Source organism: Oncorhynchus kisutch, linkage group LG8 (genome assembly GCF_002021735.2).
Source record: "Oncorhynchus kisutch isolate 150728-3 linkage group LG8, Okis_V2, whole genome shotgun sequence".
Classification (NCBI taxonomy): Eukaryota; Metazoa; Chordata; class Actinopteri; order Salmoniformes; family Salmonidae; genus Oncorhynchus; species Oncorhynchus kisutch.
This window is the reverse complement of record NC_034181.2, coordinates 23,370,724-23,393,148: the sequence shown is the minus strand read 5'-3', so window position 1 is coordinate 23,393,148 and position 22,425 is coordinate 23,370,724. Positions and strand designations below refer to the sequence as shown.

Here is a 22,425-nt window from a genome sequence, read left to right as displayed (position 1 = left end):
GAGGATATTCATGAGGCATCCATGTTGTTGGCAGTAACAGGTGGGTAATGCAGGATCTTCTGAGGGAGAGAGACACAGTCAGATTGGGAATAGGCCTATGTAACCGGTGTGAAATGGCTAGCTAGTTACCGACAGGTAACGATGCTTCGTAGGGTGTCAGTTGTTGATGTGTGCAGAGGGTCCCTGATTCGAGCCCAGAAAGGGGGAAAGAGAGAGAAGGTAGCAAAAATGTTACACCTACACCCAGTATGTAGCCTATGTTCCTCAGTACTAGACTACTCAGTGCAGTCCCTCCTTAAATGAAAAAATCTGTTTCTCATTGTATTTCTCCAAGTCTTCACCTGACAAGGAGAGTCCGGAGAGGAGCGCGCTGTTCCTTTAAATCCTTCTTTCCTCTAGCGGCTATCTGCCGCGCTTGAGTAATCAGAGACTCAGGGCCAGATAATCTTGTTTGGTTTTTCTGCTCTTGTATTATGACAAATTAAAGAGGTCCGGAAGCCAAATTTTCCGAGCAGCTTCTTAGCTTGTTATTACCTAACAGACTACCAGATTGATTAGTATTGATCTCCTGCCATGGCTTCGCTGGAGGCTGAGCGGCTGCACGCCTCGCCTCTCTAGTTCTTGGAGGACCTGAGGTAAAGGTCATATCACGCTCGGCTCAGAGTAAAGGATTTCAGGCAGCAGCACTATCTGAGATCTGAGACAAGATCAGAGTGACTATAAGGATTGTAAATGTCATTTAAAGAAATTTAAAACATGGTGGTATTACAGTCAGTTGCATATGATACAACACTTTGCAGCTGTGTAACACATTCAAAGCAACACTATCAGGCATTAAGGTGTGAGTGCAAAATTCAATCTCACTTCAGAGTAGGCCTACATTGTGAACTGTCTGGTCAAGTGAAAATAATGTTGAAACAACCAGACACACAACAGCAGCTCTCCATGTTAGGGAACCAAGTGTATTTATTGTTCACAGTCCAGGCTGTCACCACTGAGCCATCCCGGAGGAGACAAGGTCTGCTGGGCAGGGAGGGTAAAATAAAGGTTTTTGGAACAGCCGTGGCTAGATGGACTCTGGTTGTGTCTTGGGGTCTTTCAGGTTGTCATGGTAACAGGGAAAGTACCCATTTTTGTGGCCGTCTCTCTGGCCAACAAAGCATCTTGAGGGTTCAGTGTTGCACGTCCATTTGGAATGAGAAGGTTTAGAGGCCTAAACACACAGATTGAGACAGAGCCATGGAATATGGTGTGAGGCTAAATCATGTAAAACTATTCCCATTGCGTTGTATTACCACCTTTTAACAATGTGAACTGGGGTTTTTATGTGTGTGATCTCACTGTGTGTGTGTGTGTGTAGCGTGAGGCTGCTGCTGTGCTGTTCCTGGCTGTAGATGTCTACTCCAGCACTGAGAAAAGGACAACTGAACCTTTTCAGTCAGGATCTACGCTCTCTACTCACATCATCGCATAGATAAATACAAACACATACACACACAGGTGTATTATATTTCAGTTGGTCTTCTCTCTCTCTCTCTCTCTCTCACACACACACTATTCTGCACATTCCAGGAACCTTATATACATACATCCAATTAGTGTCCTCGCAGGTCAGGTGTGTTATGAGGAGTTTAAAGAGATGAGATGCTGGCCTGGATTAGATCTGGATTAGACATCTAGTAGAGCTGAAAGCAGCTCTTACGCTGTTGGTCATTCATTGGTAGTGCAAGAGGCTATTTGAATGCACAGACAGCTCTGGAAGGCCAGTATTCCATTTGATCAGATTAATTTAAAGACTAGATGTTCATTTGTCAACCCCCATCAGATCTAAAGAGGAGAGAGGCACCTTGTTTGATTGACAGCATGTGGTCAACTTTGAGAGTTCTGAATATTGAACAGCATCTTGGTACTACATAGAGGATACATGAAAAGAAAAGACAGTGGTTGATTTTCTCAGTGCACATTGTGATCTGCAAATGAAAGTGTGGTGCCTTTTATTCATGGTGATATGACTACATCATGGTATATTAAATTGCAAAACATGCACTACCCAGATAATCACAGAAGCTGTGTTTAGAGTAATGCCAGACAGATTGATAATCACTGCTGTTTAAAAACAAATCTAGGATTTCTGTGTGATTTCCAGCCGTTAATATCTACTTAGAGGGGTGTTAGCTATGGATTATGATTATTGATTAAAAAAAATCATTAACATGATGCAGTCAGAAATCCATAATACCACAATTTATATACTTTGATGTTCTGAGTAAAGGGATACCCCGTCCCTAAATGTTGTTAAATCCTTAAAAGCGATTATCCATGTAAATCTGTCATACTGTATGTCATTCACTGTACCGTATGTATGCAGAATGCTCGCACTACATGGGCAAACCTCATGAAACAAGTAATTCATCTTTTCTGTTAATCATTTTTGGAATTATAATATTTACAGCAACATGATCATTACCACACATCGAGACTTCACCTACATTCACGTGAAAATGCATGTTGTTCATACATATTCTGAAATTATTATTCTAATTGAGGTCATGGTGTCTTAAGTATCAGGTTGGAGTCATATCGCAACCATTTCCAAAAAGAAAGCGCTGAGGAGAAAAGAAATTGGCTGCATCTCAAATGGTAGCGTATTCCCTACGTGTGTAGCCTATTCCCTATCTAGTGCATTACTTTTGACAGGGGCCCATAGTGCTCTGGTCTAAAGTAATGCACGTCATAGGGAATAGGGTGCCATTTGGGATGTAGACATTATTAAGCTTGTATGATAAGTTCATATCCGTGACCTTTTTCACCCACAGGTAAAGGAAATGGAACGGACGGCAGAGGGTCCCTTGAGCTGATGAGAGTGACACCAGCGCTTCCCCAGGGCTCCAGGGATGCTGTCCCTGCAAATAGTAAAGTTAAGAGCGTTACTTTATCCCTCCATGACAGCCCACACTAATGTAAAGGAACCACAGTGAATACAGGGTATCCAGGGACGCAATCCCAAAACACAGTGTGACAGAAAGACAGACAGGCGGGTGGGTGGGTGGGCGGGCAGGCTCGCGACTAACAGACAGACGACAGACAGACAACAGACGGACAGAGAGCAGACAGACAGACAGATACTCAGCCTGGATACATTTATAAGTGGAGAGCCCCTGAGCCTGGAAAGGTCTGCCAGAGGACTGCCTGCCTGCCTGGCAGTATGACAGGGGCTTTAACACACTACACCTGCTGCTGCTTCTGCCCTTATCTGGGCAAACGCCTCGCTAGCTAACACACTGCCTGGCTGCCTGACTGGTTGGCTGGCTAGGACACCGACCGGATCTAAAGTCTGCCAGTGGCACTTCTCCCATGTAGTACTTCACCTCCAAATAAAAGGGTTAACTGTTAGACAGAGTGTGTGCCAGTCCCACTGCTCATTAAACATTCCTTTGATCCCATTGGCCCCTGTGGGTCACTGAGAATCTCTTTTTTTCCCCGTAGAGACCAGCTGCTGTTTTGGTTTGCTGTATTATTAATGTACAGTATTTAGCCATAAGGTTTTTTCCATTATCTGCCCAGGAATATAAATGATGCTCTAGTCTACTTGCCAGCCAGCATCAACCCTCCACTCTCACCCACGTTCCTTTCATTTAGATGTTGTTGCTATTAAACAAGACAGCAATGTGCCCATTAAAGGAAGTCCTGAATAATAAACAGTCTCACATTTTGTCTAAATTAACCTTTATCATGCACCACAATCAAATTAGCATTGTGAGGCTACATTTGAGCTATAATTAGATCTCCTTTAGAAATGGTTGGAGGGCATCTTGTACTAAACAGGTTCTACTTAGCAGACACACACTACTCAGGGAGAGAAAATAATTCAAGGAGAAAAGCATCATTGGCCCCCAGCAATTACAGAGGACCCTGACATTGTGTCAGACAAGGATGTTATGACAGCTTTTGATGGGTTGATGCCACCGTGCAGAGTAATTCACCAGTGAGACAGTTCCCTTGGGGCTTATGTAGAGACAATCAACTCAGAATAATTGTATCTATTTGTCGTCAACCGCACAATTGTAAACTGCTGCGCATTGGAGAGCACCAGGGACCAGCTCTCACTTGGGAGTGGTGGCCGGTGGCTGTACATACCAATATAAATATCTCATTATCGATTAGGCCTGTTACTTTCTGATCTGTAGAGATCAGCAGGGAAATAGAGCCGGTGATGTGGCTCTCTGATGTGTATAGTTCCTTGAACCTAGCCACGTAGAGAGAACAGCACTGGGAGAGGGCAAAGCCACCCTCCGCTAATCGAAAATGGCACTTCACCGGAAAATGCTTCCTTCCTTCCAATCCATTTGATGTTAATGTCCCCTTGCATTATTTATCTGTTTTCTCTTTGCTTTCTCCTATTTCCCCCCTTTCTCCTCTCCAGAATCCTCCCCTTTCTCCTCTCCAAATGCCTCCCCTTTCTCCTCTCCAGACTCCTCCCATTTCTCCTCTCCAGAATCCTCCCCTTTCTCCTCTCCAGACTCCTCCCATTTCTCCTCTCCAGAATCCTCCCCTTTCTCCTCTCCAAACGCCTCCCCTTTCTCCTCTCCAGACTCCTCCCATTACTTCTCTCCAGACTCCTCCCATTTCTCCTCTCCAGACTCCTCCCTGAATATAGTACATATCAAAAGCAACGCCCCACAGCAGAACATACATTGATTTATCAGCAAGGTATCATTTACCTCTTTGACCCACAGGCCTTTTCTGTGCCCGCATATCTCTGCTTAAGTATCCTGTTGACATTTAGTGCGAGAGCCTTGTTGTTGTTGTTGTATTTTTTAAATTATATATTTTTTATTTTTACCCCTTTTTCTCCCCAATTTCGTGGAATCCAATTGTTTTTAGTAGCTACTATCTTGTCTCATCGCTACAACTCCCGTACGAGCTCGGGAGAGACGAAGGTTGATAGTCATGCGTCATCCGATACACAACCCAACCAAGCCGCACTGCTTCTTAACACAGCGCCATCCAACCCGGAGGACGCAAGACTTTCAACCTTCGTCTCTCCCGAGCTCGTACGGGAGTTGTAGCGATGAGACATGTCCAGGGGAATAGAATATTTTCCATTGCATGTTGAACATGAAAACATTGCTGCTAATGCAGAACAACAATCCTTGATTCAATGGTCCCTTGTGTCAAGCTCTGGGAGCAGGAGGGTGACACACACATACACACACACACACCACGCACACACCACACACACACACACACACACACACTTACATGCGAATGGGGAACATATTCTGTTTCAGCAAAGAGGACTAGGCTTAATCTGTGTCCAGCAAACTGTCCCATTGTGTTACATTTTGAGTGCTATGTTTAGAACACTTCTGTCTAATGTTCCTCTTCTGACACCAGAGAAGTGGCAGGGAGAGGAGAGGCAGGCTCTGCTAGGAGAATGGATGTTCATCCTATGCCCAGCCTGGCCTCATTTCCAGGCTAGTGTTGCCCATCCCTCCCTAATCCCTCCCTGGTACAATTGCCCTACTTTAACATGTATCTGTTACTATTGGACAATGTGTGGTGAGGAAATCACTTCCCTATAAGGTTTCTATATGGTGACAGTTCCCGCAGCAGAGCCTTCCATGACCCTCCACTCCACTATGTAAACATTGACCTGTATGAATACTAACAAATGCTGCACTGACTGTGTGTCATAATGGCATTATTACAGCAGGAGATCCTCTTGCAGCAGTGCGTCCCCTACTGCCCTCATTCCATACAGCTCAATCGCTGCCTGCTAATGCTAACCCTATGTACCACACTTCCTTTCTTTGTCCCCCGCTGCACACTGGACACAGGATTAAGGTCTAAGGCCAAGCCGGGTGCCTGGGGCAAAATTTAATTACTGTGATTGCTTAGTATTTGTAATTAATTTGCGGAGAACTTAAAGGCCCTTGTGGCTGGGAAGAACACAGGCAGACTGAAGGCTGACACACACTAATTAAAAGCTGCTGCAGATCACAGGGACGGGCATGGGGATAGAGATTGAGACTGGCATGGGGACAGAAATGGGGACGGGCATGGGGACAGAAACTGGTAAGGGGATGATGCTGCAGTGCTGTGGCAGCAGTGTGGGTTTGCCAGCCTGATTTGATTGTGATTGTTGCTGAAGGGCCTCCACCAACCTGATCTAGCCTTTGTGTGCCAACAGTGTGTTCAGACTGCAGTGGAGGATATATGTAATTTGTAACACAGGCTACTATTGGACATTCAGATGTGCAGCTTTTAATGTGTACTGCACATGATGAGTAGCGAGACCCTCTGCAAGTGTACTGTACCTCAATGTGATACAAGCTGCTATTAGAAAGGACATCTGGAAAGGATGGGCTGGTTTAATGTATACAGTACATGATGAGCATACAGTATAGAGTGATTATGCACATGTGGGCTACCTTGATGAATTAATGAAGACAACCACCTGGTCATCATGAAGAGAGGCGTGTTGCCTCTAGCAACATACTTAATACTTCAGCATTTCAAGTATTTTTAGGAATCCAACTACCAAATCACATCCATTCTCATTTTTCCAGCAGGATGCCACATTCCACACAGGAGAATCAATCTGAAGGTGGAAACTAAGGAGTTAAGCTGGCTGAAGTAATGTAATGCATCCCATATGTAGGCATTCCTGCACTGGTGAGGCCTGTGCTAAGCACAGTTATAAAATACCACTTAACTTACATCTGCACCTCTTTTGGAGGAACATATTGCCAAACTAATGAAAACCCCTTCAGCTGGCTGGATTAACTTCTTCTGGGGTTTTAGAAGTCAAGTCCTCAATTGCTTTCTGCCTCAGGCACTTCTCTCTTTCACTCGTTCTTTCTCTCTCTATCTGATTTCACCTGTAAAGCTACCGCTTCCTCCTCTCACAGCCAAACTCTGACGGAGCCAATTGAAGCAAAGAGAAAATTAACTGCTGGCTCACTGGTTTTTATTGCTTTGTTTTTGAAAGAAAATCTGTTGTGTTATTGCTGTTGCTAAAGTGCGACAGAAACAGAACTGCTTCGCCTCAGGCTGTTTTTCTATTTTGGTATTTTAGTATGCAACCCTTGTTTAAAAAAAAAATGTTTTATTTCACCTTTATTTAACCAGGTAGGCTAGTTGAGAACAAGTTCTCATTTGCAACTGCGACCTGGCCAAGATAAAGCATAGCAGTGTGAGCAGACAACAAAGAGTTACACATGGAGTAAACAATTAACAAGTCAATAACACAGTAGAAACCAAAGGGGGAGTCTATATACAATGTGTGCAAAAGGCATGAGGAGGTAGGCAAATAATTACAATTTTGCAGATTAACACTGGAGTGATGAATGATCAGATGGTCATGTACAGGTAGAGATATTGGTGTGCAAAAGAGCAGAAAAGTAAATAAATAAAAACAGTATGGGGATGAGGTAGGTGAGAAAGGGTGGGCTATTTACCAATAGACTATGTACAGCTGCAGCGATCGGTTAGCCGCTCAGATAGCTGATGTTTGAAGTTGGTGAGGGAGATAAAAGTCTCCAACTTCAGCGATTTTTGTAATTCGTTCCAGTCACAGGCAGCAGAGTACTGGAACGAAAGGCGGCCAAATGAGGTGTTGGCTTTAGGGATGATCAGTGAGATACACCTTGTCTCCTAGCCTGTACCTTGAAGTTGATTCCTCAGCAGCCAGTTGCATCCCTGGGAAGGCTGTTCCATGGGTCCAGACTGGGAGTGAATCTCAAATGTATTTTCTTGATTCCTTGTGTCATTTCTCCTTGATTCCTTCTCCAAGTTCATTGGGGAACAAGGTCTAAGGGGAGGAAAATTTGACAATTTCTTCCAATGTGTTTTGAGAAGGAGAGAGGACAGGGGCAATCAAGGAAATACAATTGAGATTCACCCAGGGGCTCTCCTCCTGTCCTGCGTCGCCCTGCTCTCATTGGCAGACCCATCGTCAGCTCCAGCAGCTGCGTCTCTGTCTATCTGTCGGCCTCACCCTCGGCCCCTCTGGACATTTAGGTAAACTTTCCAGGCAGGGACACATAAATCCCTACGCTGCATGTTTAGTCATGGCCAAATGTGGTGATTTAGAGATGCTAAAGCCACTCACAGAAACACTCCAAAGAGCTGGGAGTCTGGAATTAGATTGTGACAGAGTGGTATAACTCCCATTTTACTTATAGTGTATCTCAGGAGAGAATAGAGGCTTGATAATAGCACCACGGGTGGTCAGTGTTCAGTCAATATGTAACTCGTATGATTGAATACCCATATAACCCTATAAGTGTCATCTCACCAAAGTGTCACCTAATCACCTAATTATTCATTAAACAGGGTAGTCTTGTTCACAAGCTAATTGATTAAGGCCTGTGAGATCATTTGAGGCTAACCAGACTCCTTCACAACAAGGCTATAATTAGATCAAATTCAATTGTGGGCTACAGGGCAGCAGAGCATTTGGTCTCATTAACGCCTTATTTATTATATCCAGATTCAAGGGTAGGAGGAAGAAGAAGGTTATTATCGATCGTTATTAAATTGCCAGTTGTCCAAGGAACAGCTGGGCATGTCACGCCCTGACCGTAGAGAGCCTTTTTATGTCTTTATTTTGGTTTGGTCAGGGTGTGATTTGGGTGGGCATTCTATGTTATTTATTTATTTGTTTCTGGCCGAGTGTGGTTCCCAATCAGAGGCAGCTGTCTATCATTGTCTCTGATTAGGGACCATACATAGGCAGCCCTTTTCCCTCCTTCTGTGTGGGATCTTGTTCTTTCTTTGTGTGCAGGTAGTTTGTACAACGAAGCTATTCGGTCATTGTATACTTTATTGTTTCACTTCGTTAATAAATTATGTGGAACTCAAAGAACGCTGTGCCTTGGTCTCATCCTTCCATCGACACCCGTTACAGGGCAGGTTTATCTGCAAGTTCAGTGAAACATTAAATAATGGACTCTTGGAATCATAATCCATAATCTGCACAAACTGAAATTCTATAATGCATCTCTATCAATGATCAGCTGGCAGCTGGGGCTGGAACTAACTACTTTCCATGAAATGAAACTCAGCACCTTTATTGAGATGGAATTGTACTTACTTGGACACTCAGGAAAATGGGAACAGACACGTTCATTGGATATTGCCCGGTGATTGCTCTGTAGTGATGCCTCTTGTTCGCTCAAAACCGCTAAAGCACAATACTTAGGACTCAAACATGGACCACAACTAAAAAACATTGCATAAAGCTTTTCAGTCTCCACATATCCATGAACTTTGAGTATTAGTTTATCATTGTCGTAGGATGCTGACTACTTTGGGTTCTGCTTCCTGGCTCTGCTTGAATCTGCTGCTGCACAGGGCATAGCTACATGTTGACAAATGGAACTGTTAAATTCGTGGAAGGGCTTTAAGAAAATATTTACATAACCAGTGTTGAAACTAAACCTTGCAAGCCCCAGGGTTATTAGTGGTATTTATACTTCATAAATCCATGCCCTTCCCTTGCCAAACACACTTACAGGCCCTGCGGCTCCATTTGAAGTTCTCAAGCTTTATAGGCAAAAGGAAGTAACACGCAGATACACAGATCCAGAGGCAATAACATCTTCCCACTTAAAGGCTTTAAACAGCAGACATATTGGAGTATACCCACATAAAAATATACTATAGTATTCTATGGCATAAATACTATAGTAATCACTGTAGTGTTTTTGCGGACTAAAGTCCACAAAAACACGACAGTGAATTCTGTAGTATTTACTGTAGTATTTACTGTAGTATACTGTAGTATTTCAAATCAAATGTTATTTGTCACGCCGAATACAACAGGTGTAGATCTTACAGTGAAATGCTTACGTACAAGCCCTTAACCAACAATGTGTTTTTTTTTAAATACCCCCCAAAAAAGAAAGAGATAAGAATAACAAATAATTAAAGAGCAGCAATAAATAACAATAGCAGGCTATATACAGGGGGTGCCGGATCAGAGTCAATGTGCGGGGACACCGGTGTCGAGGTAATTGAGGTAATATGTACATGTAGGTACAGTTATTAAAGTGACAATGCATAGATAATAAGGGTGGGTGTGGGGGGGTTTGGACAATGCAAATAGTCTGGGTAGCCATTTGATTAGATGTTCAGGAGTATTATGGCTTGAGGGTAGAAGCTGTTTAGAAGCCTTTTGGACCTATACTTGGCGCTCCGGTACCGATTGCCGTGCGGTAGCAGAGAGAACCGTCTATGTGTCACGCCCTGACCTTAGAGATCCTTTTAATTCTCTATGTTTGGTTAGGTCAGGGTGTGACTCAGGTGGGAAAGTCTATGTTTTCTATTTCTTTGTTTTTGGCCATGTGTGGTTCCCAATCAGAGGCAGCTGTCTATCGTTGTCTCTGATTGGGGATCACATATAAGTTGTCATTTTCTTTTGGGGTTTTGTGGGATCTTGTTTTCTGTTTAGTGTCTGTACCTGACAGAACTGTTCTCTTTCGTTTTCACTTTGGTTATTTTGTTTGAGTGTTTAAAAAAAATAAAAATCATGAACACTTTCCACGCTGCGCTTTGGTTCACTCCTTTCGACAGCCTTTACATTATGACTAGGGTGGCTGGAGTCTTTGACAATTTTTAGGGCCTTCCTCTTACACTGTCCGGTATAGAGGTCCTGGATGGCAGGAAGCTTGGCCCCGGTGATGTACTGGACCGTACGCACTACTCTCTGTACAGTTAACTATAGTATAAATACTGTAGTAAATTAACTGTAGTATATACTGTAGTAATTAATGTAGTGTTTTTGCGGATCGTAGTATACTTTAATATTTACAGTAGTGTTTTTGCAGACATTACTGTAGTATTTATTATAGTGTTTTGATGTATTATCTTTGACATAGAAGTGGAGGCTTTGTCCTTCAGGAGCAAATTTTCCATAACCTGTAGTTAGGTAGGACTGGGGTCTTAACAGATAGTTCAGAGCTTTTGCTCTTTTCTATAACCTATAGGGAACACAATATATGGTCTATACTTGGCACAATTTGCAATATGGGGGAGGGCAATGGGCAGGGTATATACAAATTAAAAGCTGTAGTGTTTACTATAGTTAAAAAAGTATCATTTTTTTAGGACTAGTGTTTTTGTAGACATTACTGCAGTATTTACTACTGTGTTTTTTTGCAGATAGCAGTGTACTACAATATTCTATAGTAAGTACTACACATGATCGAGAGGTATACTACAGTGTGTAGTATCATATACTACAGTTTACTATATAATTATATATTAAGTACTGTAGATTTCTATATTAAACGGTAGTATTTATTCATGTGGGATTGCTATGTACATCAGGCTCAAATGCCTGTTTCTCTGGTAATCACTGAGTTATGTCATCTGAGTGGTCATTACTACTGAAAGACAGTTACTGACTTGCTCTCCATACAGGATTACTCTATTACTAAGGGCCAGGGTTCATACTGTAAGATGTGTACTCTGTTCTGACTACTAAGGCAGTCGAAAGAGTCCAACCTAAAATAACTTGGCACTCTTCACTTGACTGTATGCTAATTTGCATTGGGAGCCATGAAATATTTTTTTGTCTTTATCCTAGCAGCACAAGTTTTGTATGGAAATAGGTTTCCTTAGTAACCCTACAGGCTGGAGTCACAACTACTTAAGTACGGAACAACATTATTATTTAACCCTTATTTAACTAGGAAAGTCAGTTAAGAACCAATTCTTATTTACAATGACGGTCTAGGAACAGTGAGTTAACTGCCTTGTTCAGGGGCAGAATTACAGATTTTCACCTTGTCAGCTCAGGGATTCCATCTAGCAACCGTTCGGTTACTGGCCCAACGCTCTAACCACTAGGCTACCTGCTGGTTACTGGCCCAACACTCTAACCACTAGGCTACCTGCTGGTTACTGGCCCAACTCTCTAACCACTAGGCTCCCTGCTGGTTACTGGCCCAACACTCTAACCACTAGGCTACCTGCTGGTTACTGGCCCAACACTCTAACCACTAGGCTACCTGCTGGTTACTGGCCCAACACTCTAACCACTAGGCTACCTGCTGGTTACTGGCCCAACACTCTAACCACTAGGCTACCTGCTGGTTACTGGCCCAACGCTCTAACCACTAGGCTACCTGCTGGTTACTGGCCCAACACTCTATATGACCCCTTTCATCCAAACCATAAAAACTATGGACAAAGTCAGATGTAAGCAATCACTCTTTTTTTCATTGGGAAATGCTAATGCATTTTGGGAGACTTCCAATAGAGTTGAGAGAAGACATTTTTCTAGGTTTAGTTTCAAAGAAATGGATAGATCTGTATTCAATCTGCCAGATGAACTGTGGAAATCAAAAGTCAAATAAATCTGAATGCAAATTGCTTGATTTATTGTGTAATAACAAGCAACTGACAATATCTGAATTGATTGCAATATCTTCTAGTGAGTAGTTTTCGGTTTATTGGTTTATCAATAGTAATGCAAAAACAAATCAACAGCTTGTTATTGTGTGAGACTTTACTACTAATAATGCCTTGCATGAATATCACGTATATTCAGCATTTAAAGTACAGTATCCAGTCAGACAGGTCTATTGAAACAGTGCAGTATACAATGGAAAAGTGTCTTGTTATTGTAAAATGTCTTACTCTGGGTACATTTCTCAGTCTTGGTCCTGAGCGCCAATAACCCCTGAAATTTCTATCTTAACAAACTTGTAAAGCCTCTGTGCTGTTTTAGAGCTGATGAATAGCTAGACATGGAGCTTGTCACAGTTCTATCACCCATGGAAACATTTATCAATGAAGAATAATAGAGCTGAACAGAACCAAGCCGACCAGGTCCTTGAATGATCTAAGACTGTACAGACGACCTGGGTCAAACACATACAGTATCAAATATTTGATATGCACTTTCAGTTAGTTTGCCTGGTACAATAGAACCAATGGAATAGTGTAAAAAGAAATACAACTCCAAGCTTAATTAAGCACACTTCAAATACTTTCAAAGATGTGTCATAATGTATCTGACCCAGCTCTGCTGTACATATTCTGAGAAGTACACCTTAGAAAAGTCCACTTCCTGCCTTTGGGGTATAACTCCTTTGGAATAATGTAGTGGAGTGAAACTGCAAAGATAGTCAGACATCCGGGGGCAGTCTATCTAAACACCATTAATCAACATCCTATACAGCTAGCCAGACTAGCACGGCCAGGCAGCCACTTAGTCCTTTATATAGGAGGCAGGGAGAGCCACTGGAGTGGGATGGGGATGCACCCATTGTTGTGAAAATGAGTAAAGAGTGACGGCTCACCCCAACAACATCACACAATTCACTGAGAAGAATGGCCTGGGGCCAGTGATGTCGGAGGCATGCAAGGAAGAGAGACAGAGAGAGAGAGACCGCATGTGTGACCCCTTAAAGGAAACCCTGTCTATGAACAGGGGAGAGAGGAGCAGTCAGAGCAGAGCCTAAAGCCAGCAGAGACCGGTGTCATTCACAGCCAGATTAGAGAAACCTGTAGCCAGACCTTTGTGTTTCAACAAGGGTAATTTAGTAATCAGTCTGTTTGCACGGTAGGGAGGCACTAGTTGGGATGTCATGAGAGGATGGCAGTTGCTAAGGCCTTCTGATATTTATTGCCATACTAGGAGGTCACAAAGGAATGTGAAACCGCTGGAATGTGAATCATGATACTGTTTTGTTTCCCTTTGATAATGCCTGATGGGTATGGTAAAGTATTATAGATCTCACTACATTACACCTTTATTTATTTCCTTGTTTTACACAGTCCCTTCCTAGAGCTCGTTGACTGTTTGTGGCTGCTGTTTATTGAACACTCCATCGGACAGTCATGGAAGGCCAGCCAGCCACAGACACTGTTTTAAACGAAGCCATCAGATTTTTTATTCTTACAGTGGCTCACCCAGTTAGCCGTGAGCCAGGCGCATCTCCCGGCCAGCAAACTAAATTCTACAATACCTCTTTCGCCATCTGGCTTGGATTCTATGTCGACACTGCGCCCCGTGGCACCACCACGACTGGTCTGCCGACGAATACTCCATCCGCTGTGCCTTCAACCGGCCTCCGTCGGAGGGCTACTAACTTTAAATGCCTTGTCGCCTGCTAGCGTAGGCGGGTTCCCTGTTAAATCTACTGCTGCCCCCTGGACACTATGATCACTTGGCTACATAGCTGATGCCTGCTGGACACTATGATCACTTGGCTACATAGCTGATGCCTGCTGGACTGTCCATAATCACGGTACTCCATTCTCTTTATTGATTTTTTATCTGTCGGCCCCAGTCGTGAACTCAGGCTCTGTGTGTAGTTAATCCGACCCTCTCTGCCTAGTCATCGCCATTTTACCTGCTGTTGTTGTGTTAGCTGATTAGCTGTTGTTGTCTCACCTGTTGTTTTAGCTAGCTCTCCCAATCAACACCTGCGATTACTTTATGCCTCACTGTATGTCTCTCTCAAATGTCAATATGCCTTGTATACTGTTGTTCAGGTTACTTACCATTGTTTTAGTTTACAATGGAGCACCTAGTTCCACTCTTCATACCTCTGATACTTCCTTTGTCACACCTCCCACACATGCGGTGACCTCACCCATTAAAACCAGCATGTCCAGAGATACAACCTCTCTTATCATCACCCAGTGCCTAGGCTTACCCACACCCCACCATACCCCTGTCTGCGCATTATGCCCTGAATATATTCTACCAGAAATCTGCTCCTTTTACTCTTTGTCCCCAATGCTCTAGGCGACCAGTTTTGATAGCCTTTAGCCGCACCCTCATACTACTCCTCCTCTGTTCCGCGGATGATGTGGAGGTAAACCCAGGCCATGCATGTCCCCAGGCACCCTCATTTGTTGACTTCTGTGATCGAAAAAGCCTTGGTTTCATGCATGTCAACATCAGAAGCCTCCTCCCTAAGTTTGTTTTACTCACTGCCTTAGCACACTCTGCCAACCCTGATGTCCTTGCCGTGACTGAATCCTGGCTTAGGAAGGCCACCAAAAATTCTGAGATTTCAATACCCAACTATAACATTTTCCGTCAAGATAGAACTGAGGAGTTGCAGTCTACTGCAGAGATAGCCTGCAAAGTAATGTCATACTTTCCAGGTCCATACCCAAACAGTTCGAACTACTAATAAAAAAAATTACTCTCTCCAGAAATAAGTCTCTCACTGTTGCCGCCTGCTACTGACCCCCCTCAGCTCCCAGCTGTGCCCTGGACACCATTTGTGAATTGATCGCCCCTCATCTAGCTTCAGAGTTTGTTCTGTTAGGTGACCTAAACTGGGATATGCTTAACACCCCGGCAGTCCTACAATCTAAGCTAGTTGCCCTCAATCTCAAACAAATCATCAAGGAACCCACCAGGTACAACCCTAAATCTGTAAACAAGGGCACCCTCATAGACGTTATCCTGACCAACTGGCCCTCCAAATACACCTCCACTGTCTTCAACCAGGATCTCAGCGATCACTGCCTCATTGCCTGTATCTGCTACGGGTCCGCAGTCAAACGACCACCCCTCATCACTGTCAAACGCTCCCTAAAACACTTCTGCGAGCAGGCCTTTCTAATCGACCTGGCCCGGGTATCCTGGAAGGATATTGACCTCATCCTGTCAGATGAGGAAGCCTGGTCATTCTTTAAAAGTAACTTCCTCACCATCGTAGATAAGCATGCTCCATTCAAAAAATGAAGAACTAAGAACAGATATAGCCCTTGGTTCACTCCAGACCTGACTGTCCTTGACCAGCACAAAAACATCCTGTGGCGGACTGCAATAGCATCGAATATTCCCCGCGATATGCAACTGTTCAGGGAAGTCAGGAACCAATACACGCAGTCAGTCAGGAAAGCAAAGGCCAGCTTTTTCAAGCAGAAATTTGCATCCTGTAGCTCTAACTCCAAAAAGTTCTGGGACACTGTAAAGTTCATGGAGAACAAGAGCACCTCCTCCCAGCTGCCCACTGCACTGAGGCTAGGTAACACGGTCACCACCGATAAATCCACGATAATCGAAAACTTCAACAAGCATTTCTCAACGGCTGGCCATGCCTTCCTCCTGGCTACTCCAACCTCGGCCAACAGCACCCCCCCCCCACAGCTACTCGCCCAAGCCTCCCCAGCTTCTCCTTTACCCAAATCCAGATAGCAGATGTTCTGAAAGAGCTGCAAAACCTGGACGCGTACAAATCAGCTGGGCTTGACAATCTGGACCCTCTATTTCTGAAACTATCTGCCGCCATTGTCGCAACCCCTATTACCAGCCTGTTCAACCTCTCTTTCATATCGTCTGAGATCCCCAAGGATTGGAAAGCTGCTGCAGTCATCCCCCTCTTCAAAGGGGGAGACACCCTGGACCCAAACTGTTACAGACCTATATCCATCCTGCCCTGACTATCTACGGTCTTCGAAATCCAAGTCAATAAATAGATCACTGACCATCTCGAATCCCACCGTACCTTCTCCGCTGTGCAATCTGGTTTCCGAGCCGTTCACGTGTGCACCTCAGCCACGCTCAAGGTACTAAACGATATCATAACCGCCATCGATAAGAGACAGTACTGTGCAGCCGTCTTCATTGACCTGGCCAAGGCTTTCTACTCTGTCAATCACTATATTCTTATCGGCAGACTCAGTAGCCTCGGTTCTTCTAATGACTGCCTTGCCTGGTTCACCAACTACTTTGCAGACAGAGTTCAGTGTGTCAAATCGGAGGGCATGTTGTCCGGTCCTCTGGCAGTCTCTATGGGGGTGCCACAGGGTTCAATTCTCGGGCCGACTATTTTCTCTGTATATATCAATGATGTTGCTCTTGCTGCGGGCGATTCCCTGATCCGCCTCTGCGCAGATGACACAATTCTGTATACTTCTGGCCCTTCCTTGGACACTGTGCTATCTAACCTCCAAACGAGCTTCAATGCCATACAACACTCCTTCAGTGGCCTCCAACTGCTCTTAAACGCTAGTAAAACCAAAAATTCATTTTTTCTACTGTGTTATTGACTTGTTTATTGTTTACTCCATGTGTAACTCTGTGTTGTTGTCTGTTCACACTGCTATGCTTTATCTTGACCAGGTCGCAGTTGTAAATGAGAACTTGTTCTCAACTAACCTACCTGGTTAAATAAAAAAATAAAACCCAACTGTAGTTTACAACGATTACTGTGCAGCCAGCCGGGCTGAATAATTCTGTGCATACAGTTACATTACACAAGAGCTAGCTGAGAGAGTTTATCTTTATTGCACCGGAATGCTGACCTCCTCAGATAATTGAATATCTGGGTGAGAGAGTGAGAGATACAAGATTAACAGCCCTCCCAGCTCCTCTCCTCTCTTCTCACTCTGGAACCACTGAGGAGTTTCTGTTTGTCTGTGACCCACTTCCCTCTACTCAGCCTGGAGAAAGACACTCTTGTTTCTCCCAGTAAGAGGTAGACGTATGGAAGGGAGATAAGGCAGAGGGCTTTTTCAGATGCCCTAGGGGGAACATTGTTCATTTTAGGGAAACAATCTAATGATGGGTGGCATTTAATTCCACTGTCCATAAAATTCAACTTTAGGCCAAGACACTGTCATTGGGTAATTCCTCATCTCTGCACTGGGTGAAAAGTGAGTGGTCCTCATCTTATCTGTCAACTGTTTCAACCATTTCAAACCATAGTTATCTATAAAAACTGAATCTACCAAGCCGACAAGAGTACAAGTTTGTGTGTATGTGTGTGCATGCGTGTGTGTGTGTGTGTGTGCGTGTGAAATATGAAAGAAAGAGCTGCCTCTATCTCACACTCCTCATATCTAATTACAAGTGGTGTCTGGTGGAGTGGAGTGCTGGAGAGATAAAACAGATCTCTACTGTCAGACGACCATGTTCCTTTGTTCCATTCCAGAAGCCTTTTACAAAACAGCTCTGCTCTGTCTCACTCACTCACACACACACACACACACACACACACACACACACACACACACACACACACACACACACACACACACACACACACACACACACAAACACATATCCACTGTTTAGGCACTTGGCCATTCATACAGTGTGTCGAGAGGTAAATCCAGTCCTCAAAGTACAGGGAGATGGCACCCAAGCACATGCCTGTACCATTAAAATATCTTAAGTTCACCTTTTAAAAGCTGATTTTATTTTTTATTTTTATTTCACCTTTATTTAACCAGGTAGGCAAGTTGAGAACAAGTTCTCATTTACAATTTTGACCTGGTCAAGATAAAGCAAAGCAGTTCGACACATACAACAACACAAAGTTCCACATGTAGTAAAACAAACATACAGTCAATAATACAGTAGAAAAATAAGTCTATAAACGATGTGAGCAAATGAGGTGAGATAAGGGAGATAAAGGCAAAAAAAGGCCATGGTGGCGAAGTAAATACAATATAGCAAGTAAAACACTGGAATGGTAGATTTGCAGTGGAAGAATGTGCAAAGTAGAAATAGAAATAATGGGGTGCAAAGGGGCTAAATAAATAAGTGCAGTAGGGGAAGAGGTAGTTGTTTGGGCTAAATTATAGATGGGCTATGTACAGGTGCAGTAATCTGTGAGCTGCTCTGACAGCTGGTGCTTAAAGCTTGTGAGGGAGATAAGTGGTTATGTTTACACAATATTAATCATCAAACTTATTATATTCAGCCTGAGCTGTTTGATTTTCAATCGATACATTTCCTACAACTAGGCATTTACTAAATTACTGGGTAAATACTACATAGATATTTGTTCTTCTTCGACTATGCACCGGGAAATAAATCCAACGTTTAGTAATGTTTACCCCCATCAGTTAACCTGGATAGGAGTTAACGACAGATAGGGCTGCCGTGCTCCTAGCGCTTAGTAAACTTTGCAGTACTTGGTTATTTTGTGTGTTATTTCTTACATTATTAGTCCATCATTGTTTTTGTGTTATTACATACAGCAGGGATAAACGTTTGGATATCAGAGCGATGGTAACTCACCAGCATTACGACCAGGAATACAACTTTCTCGAATCAGATCCTTTATTCGTACCCCCCAGGGCAATTTAACCGATTCTAAAGGCTGATCCAAAACACCTCCGGTGGATGAGAGGTACTCGGAGGGGACTTCTAGTCCGACTCAGGAGGCGCGCATATCACCCACCGCTTCTGAGTATATTACTCGCTAATATTCAGTCTCTAGATAATAAAGATGACGATCTCAGGGGACGAGATATACTCTGTTTCATGGAAGCATGGCTCTCACGGGATATACTGTCTGAGTCCTTACAGCCAGTTGGGTTCTTAGTCCATTGCGCAGACAGGACTAAATATCACTCCGGTTTCATGATTAACTACTCATGGTGTGATTGTGATCACATACAGGAACTCAAGTCCTTTTGTTCACCCAACCTAGAATACCTCACAATCAAATGTTAACCGTAATACCTCCCAAGAGAATTCTCTTCGGTTATAGTCACAGCCGTGTATATACCACGACGGCCCTCAAAGAACTTTACGCAAACTATAAACCACATATCCTGAGGCCGCATGTATTGTAGCTGGGGATTTCAACAAATTTGAGAAAAACGTTACCGAAGTTCTATCAACACATTGACTGTAGTACTTGCACTGCAAAAACAATTGACCACTGCTACTCCAACTTCTGGGATGCTTATAAGGCCCTCCCCCACCCTCCCTTTGGCAAATATGATCATGACTCCATTTTGCTCCTCCCTTCCTATAGGCAGAAACTCAAATAGGAAGTACCCCTGCTATGGACTATTCAACGCTGGTCTAACCAACGGGAATCCACACTTCAAGACTGTTTTGATCATCCGGACTGGGATAGGTTCCGGGTAGCCTCTGATAATAACATTGACAGATACACTGATATGGTGACTGAGTTTATCAAAAAGTGTATAGGAGATGTTGTACCCACTGTGACTTCTAAAACCTACCCTAACCAGAAACTGTGGATAGATGGCAGCATTCGCACAAAACTGAAAGCACGGACCATTGAATTGAACCATGGCAAGGTAACTGGGAATACGGTTGAATACAAACAGTGTAGTTATTCCCTCCTTAAGGCAATCAAACAGGCAAAACGTCGGTATAGAGACAAAGTAGAGTCGCAATTCAACGGCACAGACACAAGACGTATGTGGCACGGTCAACAGACCATCACGGATTACAAAGGAAAGCCAGCCACATTGCGGACACCGACGTCTTGCTTCCGGACAAGCTAAACACCTTCTTCGCCCGCTTTGAGGATAACACAGTGCCACCGACGCGGCCTGCTACCAAGGACTGTGGGCTCTCCTCCTCTGTGGCCGATGTGAGACATTTAAGCGTGTTAACCCTCGCAAGGCTGCCGGTCCAGACAGCATCCCTAGAGGCGTACCTAAGCCTCAGGAGGCTGAAGAAATTTGGCTTAGCGCCTAAAACCCTCACAAACTTTTACAGAATCACAATTGAGAGCATCCTGTCGGGCTGTATCATCGCCTGGTACGGCAACTGCACCGCCCGCAGTGCTCTCCAGAGGGTTGTGCGGTCTGCCCAACATATCACCGGGGGCAAACTACCTGCCCTCCAGGACACCTACAGCAGCCGAAGTCACAGGAAGGCCAAAAAGATCAAGGACAACAACCACCCAAGCCCCTGCCTGTTCACCCCGCTATCATCGAAGGCGAGGTCAGTACAGGTGCATCAAAGCTGGGACAGAGAGACTGAAAAACAGCTTCTATCTCAAGGCCATCAGACTGTTAAATAGCCATCACTAGCACATTAGAGGCTGCTGCCCTATATCGACTTGAAATCATCACTGCCCACTTTAATAATGGAACACTAGTCACTTTATTAATGTTTACATATTTTGCATTACTCATCTCATATGTATATACTGTATTCTATCCTATTCCACTGTATCTTAGTCTATGCCGCTCTGACATTGCACGCCCAAATATTTATATATTCTTATTTCCATTCCTTTACTTTAGATTTGTGTGTTGTGTGTATTGTTGTGAAATTGTTAGATATTACTTGTTAGATATTACTGCACTGTTGGAGCTAGAAACACAAGCATTTCGCTACACTCGCAATAACATCTGCTAAACATGTGTATGTGACAAATAACCTTTGATTTGATTTGGAGGAGAATTACTTCTTGTATTCAATAACTCTCTCACTTCACGGTTCAACGATTACACATTTTCTTTTTGCTGGAGAATTTAACTGTGGAGGGAGAAAGTGTCAACCGCACTCTGGCCTGGGCTATTGAAGTTATAATGGATATCACAGGCTTCATACTTTACTTTTCATAACACCAATTAAATCATGCAAGGCATGAATAATGGGCGTGCTGAGCTGAGGCAGTGGGAAAAGGCATGTTCAGTATTGATGGAAATCCGACTCAGTTCCTGCCTTGTGCAGAGGGGGGATATGCTTCACTGTGACAAGCTAAACATATGTTCTCATTTTGCAAGGAATAAAAAGAGGTGGGGCAACTGGAGCTAGCAGGATAGGACTGACCGCATATAATGGTTCTAAAGCTTCTGTCTCATATAGTTTGTAGGCAATAGGCCTGGTGAGGGAGGGTACAATGCACAGTTAGGATGCATCCCAAATGGCACCCTATTTAGTGCATTACTTATGAGCCCAAAGTAGTGCACTATATAGGGAATAGGGGGCCATTTGGGGTGCAAGCTTAAACTCCTTGTCACATCTGCTCCTGCCACGCCCTCTAATGCTCATCCGGTGTCTCCTTGACCTGCCGCCATTCCCCCAGTGCTCTCTCCCTCTTTCTCAGTGTGTGTGTGTGTGTGTGTCGTTTGTTCCTGTTGTGCCTGTTTTTCCTTGCCTGACGCTGTTTTCCTCTCTGCTACAGTTCTGCCTGCTCTGACTCTGGTCCTGTCTCCAGTCCGTCTTCTCGTCAGTCCTGCTACTCTGTCCTGGATTCCCCACTCGACGCTCCCTTGGATTCCCCTCTGGACCTGCTTACCCTGTCCCAACACCTTCCCCCATGCTTCAATAAATACCTTGGTTACCTCATCCCAGTCTCCTCGTGTCAGTCTGCTCTTGGGTTCAGCTGTTCCGCTCCGTGTGACACTCCTATAAGTGCAGAGGAGGCAGAGAGGGCCCTGTCTGAGCATGTGTATATTAAGATGTATATTCTGGGCATGATTCAAATTGGTTTGTTTCTCAGAACATTGTTTTGCCGTCATTCATGCAGGGCTACAAATGCTTGTGTACACTTTGCAGAGAGCTGGTAAGGTAGGGAGGGCAGCAGAAATGGACTGGCCATTGGGCCGTTCGGGGAAATGTCAGATGGGCTGGTCCATATGTAGCTCAGTGGGCCTGTCTAAATTGTTGTTTTGTGTGTGTATCAGACCTGGGATAACTAGTTTTAAATATCC

At 43.9% G+C, this 22,425-nt stretch overlaps 1 long non-coding RNA gene across 1 annotated transcript; it reads left to right on the top strand.

Annotated features, from left to right (window-relative positions):
* Positions 1 to 481: 481 nt before the first annotated feature.
* Positions 482 to 22,027, top strand: LOC116374765 (uncharacterized). Its single transcript, XR_004210706.1, has 3 exons — positions 482 to 635; positions 2,817 to 2,917; positions 21,897 to 22,027. It is a non-coding gene; the product is annotated as an uncharacterized LOC116374765 (long non-coding RNA).
* The last annotated feature ends 398 nt before the right edge of the window (positions 22,028 to 22,425 follow it).